The following is a 4,851-nucleotide window of genomic DNA, read 5'->3' as shown; positions in this document are numbered from 1 at the left end:
AATATATTGCAGAGACCAAACCATCAATGGACACTGATCCACCTTCCGCTCTTTCTCTCTCCTCTGCTCCATCTGCGCAACTCCTTTCTTCACAGCGCACCGTTCCTTCGCTGCTTGAACATTTTCCACTACCTCCGCATGTGGACTTTTCTAACCCTTTTAGTCCGTAGGAACCCTTACCTGCGGATTTCAAGTATCTTTATCATTGCCAATCATGGCCTATTTACAGTGGAATATACGCGGCCTCAGGGGTAATCGGGGTGAGCTTCAGATGTTACTCTCCCAGTTTGCCCCTGTTGGTGTTTGCTTACAGGAACCAAAATTACACTCTGCTGTTATTTCTCACATCTCAGGCTATAATTTATTGTATTCTTCAGATCCTTTTCCTGATGGGACCTTTAATGAAAGTGCCCTTCTTCTCCGCACTGATATTCCGTACCATCAGCTATTTGTTCATACTTCGCTGCATTACACAGCAGCCCGTATCCACTTACATAGGTGGTATACGCTCTGTTCTTTATATCTCTCTCCTTCTCGGGCATTATCTATTCCGGATTTTGCCTTCCTTGTTTCGTCATTACCGCCACCGATTCTGTTACTTGGTGATTTTAATGCCCACCATTTCCTCTGGGGGAGGTCTCACTGTGATTCCCGTGGAATTCAGTTAGAGGCTTTTCTTGCCACCCACCCCCTCCATGTTTTAAATACAGGTACTCACACCCATTTTGATCCTCGGACTCATACTCTCTCTTGCATCGATCTCTCAGTCTGCTCTTCCTCCGCCGCATTAGACTTCACTTGGTCTGTTCTCCCGGACTTACATGACAGTGATCATTTCCCAATCATTCTTACTTCCCCTTCATATTCGCCACCTCTTCGCACCCCACGCTGGCAGTTTAATCGGGCAAATTGGAACCTTTACTCACACCTAACTGTTTTTAAAGAGGTTCCTTCTTCGCCCTCCATCGATGAGCTTTTACACCTCTTCTCGTCCTCCGTTTTCACCGCAGCTTCTCATTCTATACCCCAAACTTCGGGCAGGCATTCTCAGAAATGCGTGCCTTGGTGGTCTCCTGCTTGTGCTCGTGCAGTACGTTTGAAACGCGCTGCATGGGGCAGGTACCGGTACAATAGAACCACAGAGCGACTCCTTGATTTTAAACAGAAGCGTGCGATCGCTCGCCGTGTCATCCGTGACGCTAAACGCACTTGCTGGCGAGATTATGTCTCCACCATCACCTCTGCTTCCTCTATGAGTGCAGTCTGGAAAAAAGTACGAAAACTGAGTGGTAAATATTCTCCTGACCCGGCTCCTGTTCTGCGGGTTGCCGGTGTTGATATAGCAAACCCACTAGATGTTGCCAATGAAATTGGCAATCATCTGGTCCGTATTTCTCAGGGACTCCATCTATGCCCCTCATTTCTTTCCTCAAAGTCTGCCAGAGAGTTAGCACCCTTGGACTTTTCTTCTCTCAGAGAAGAACAGTATAATGTGCCTTTTACACTTCAAGAACTGGAGGCAACACTCTCAGCTTGTCGATCATCGGCAGCTGGGCCCGACGACATTCATATTCGTATGCTACAACATTTACATCAGTCAGCCCTTGCAGTCCTATTACGCCTTTACAATCTTATTTGGTCACAAGGAGTTCTTCCACAGCTGTGGAAATCCGCCATTGTTCTCCCTTTCCGCAAACCAGGCACTACGGGACATGAAACCTCCCACTATCGTCCCATTGCTCTTACCAGTGCAGTTTGCAAAGTAATGGAACGCCTAGTAAATAGACGTTTAGTGTGGTATTTAGAGACACACAACAGTCTCACCACTCGTCAATATGGCTTTCGTAAGGGACGTTCTACCATAGACCCCTTACTACGCTTGGATACGTATGTTCGTAATGCCTTTGCGAATAACCACTCAGTTATTGCCATATTTTTTGACCTTGAGAAGGCATATGACACAACTTGGAGGTATAATATTTTAGCCCAAGCCCACTCCTTAGGCCTTCGAGGCAATCTACCATCCTTCCTTAAGAACTTTTTAACTGACAGGCATTTCCGTGTTCGGGTTAATAATGTGCTCTCCCCGGACTTTATCCAAGCTGAAGGTGTCCCCTAGGGATGTGTTCTGAGCACAACACTTTTTCTCCTTGCTATTAATGATTTGGCCTCTAGTCTTCCATCAAATATTTGGTCATCACTCTATGTTGATGACTTCGCTATTGCCTGTGCAGGCGCTGACTGTCACCTCATTACAGTTTCTCTCCAACATGCAGTCGACCGTGTTTCCAATTGGGCCACCACACGTGGGTTTAAATTTTCCAGCACTAAAACCCACCAAATCACTTTCACTAGACGCTCCGTCATCTCCGATCATCCTTTGTACCTCTATGGCTCCCGTATCCCTGAACATGATACAGTCAAGTTTCTAGGCCTCCTCTTTGATCGTAGGTTATCCTGGAAACCTCACATTACCTCTCTGAAGGCAACTTGTCACAGCCGGCTGAACCTTCTTAAAACCCTTGCTCATCTTTCATGGGGAGCTGATCGTCGAACCCTCCTTCACCTACATTCCGCCCTTATTTTATCGAAACTTGATTATGGTGACCAGATCTATTCAGCGGCATCTCCTGCTACTCTCTCTAGCCTTAACCCCATTAATCACCAAGGATTACGTTTATGCCTTGGTGCTTTTCGCTCTTTCCCTGTCGAGAGCCTCTATGCAGAAGCGAACGTTCCATCCTTATCCGATCGCCGTGATGCCCATTGCCTGCGCTACTATGTACGCTCTCATGATCTCCGCAATCCTTCTATTTATAGAATGGTCACTGATATTAGTAGACATTCTTTATTTGTTCGCCGCCCCTGTTTACTCCATCCCTTCTCTCTTCGCCTTCATTCGGTCTTGTCTTCTCTTCAACTACCACCTTTCTATGTACATGTAGCATCTCACTTTTCCCTACCCCCCTGGGAAGTTCCAGCTGTTCGAGTCTGTTCTTTCTCCCTCCCTTGCTCGAAAGCCCAACTGTCTACGGTCGCTTCCCGCTCTCTTTTTCTTGACCACTTTCACTCTCATTCTCATGCCATTGCTGTGTACACAGATGGCTCTAAGTCTTCTGACGGCGTAGGATTCGCAGCAGTGTTTCCGGACAGCGTCGTACAAGGGCATTTACTATCTTCGGCTAGTATTTTTACTGCTGTATTATATGCCATCCTTACAGCACTTATCCGTATTGCATCTATGCCTGTGTCATCATTTGTGGTTGTCTCAGACTCCCTTAGTGCTTTACAGGCTATACAAAAATTTGATACACCTCACCCCTTAGTCCTCCGTATCCAACTTTGGCTACGCCGCATCTTTACCAAGCATAAAGATATTGTTTTTTGTTGGGTCCCTGGTCATGTTGACGTACAGGGCAATGAACAGGCAGACACTGCTGCGCGGTCAGCAATACATGACCTACCAGTTTCTTGTAATAAAGTTGGTAGAATTACCGACAATATGTAAAGTAAAAGGACACAAGTGCAACTAATGTGACATTTATTGTGGCAACGTTTCGCTCTCCAGGAGCTTTATCAAGCCATTACAAACAATACATGGACACAGAGGGTATATAAAGGCTCAGAGTGAGGTACCTCACTAGTATTCACCTCACTCTGAGCCTTTATATACCCTCTGTGTCCATGTATTGTTTGTAATGGCTTGATAAAGCTCCTGGAGAGCGAAACGTTGCCACAATAAATGTCACATTAGTTGCACTTGTGTCCTTTTACTTTACATACCAGTTTCTTATAGAGGTATTCCATTTACGGACTATTTTACTGCAATATCTTCCCACCTTCACACCCGTTGGCAACAACGTTGGTCTACTATGCTCGGCAACAAACTTCAATCTATTAACCCTTTGAGGGTCGACAGGCCCTCTCCGAAACTCGTTCTCAGGATCGGCCAAATTTCAAAAAAAAAAAAAAAAAAATTTTCTTATGAAAAAATAGAGTTTTTTTTTCTAAACATTATAGGATAAACAAAAAAACTTTACCATCAATACTTACGGAGATATGGATGCATGAAGTTTGCAGAAAATGAGCCGTGTATGGCAACAGCGGCGACTGCCGCTCACCCGGTAAACTTTAGTTTACTTGTATTTGAAGGTTTGTTGTTTTTTTCACTATTTTATTTTTTCACATAACTTATGTGGCCTATGAGACCAAAGTAAGGTGCAATGTACATATATACACTCGTTGTATACAACACAATAAGCACACAAACATAATTATCAATATATTGTTTACAAAACTTGTTTACAAAAACAAACAATACAAAACATTGTTTATTATTATTGTTCTATAATATATATACCAATATACAGTCACTGAACATATTCCTATTAGTTCTGCAGCTTGTGGAACTCTGAAACATGGTGTCATTCACAATGGTGTTTTATCTTTCTCCCTCATTCTATCTCTTTCAATCTGTCTCTCTCTTTCTATCTGTCTGTCTATCTCTGTCTCACAGGTACACATAAATACAAGTATACATAGTATAAATTACCTAGGATAACCCAAGAAATCCAGACAAAGTGCTATACTCTGCTTGAAGATGTGAGTAAAAGTGATGACACAAGTCTTGTGGCTCTCTGAGACAGAGAGCTAGACGGATAGACAGATAGACAGGGAGCTTGACAGACAGACAAATAGACAGACAGAAATGTTAGTGTACCAGTACCAGTGTACTAGTGTTCCACCCTCCTCCTCCTCTTCTTCCTCTTCCTCCTCTTCCCCCTACTCTTCCTCCTCTTCCCCCTACTCTTCCTCATACTCTTCCTCTTCCTCCTACTCTTCCTCTTCCTC

This window comes from Cherax quadricarinatus, chromosome 17 (assembly GCF_038502225.1).
Source record: "Cherax quadricarinatus isolate ZL_2023a chromosome 17, ASM3850222v1, whole genome shotgun sequence".
Classification (NCBI taxonomy): Eukaryota; Metazoa; Arthropoda; class Malacostraca; order Decapoda; family Parastacidae; genus Cherax; species Cherax quadricarinatus.
Note: the sequence above shows the minus strand (reverse complement) of the source record.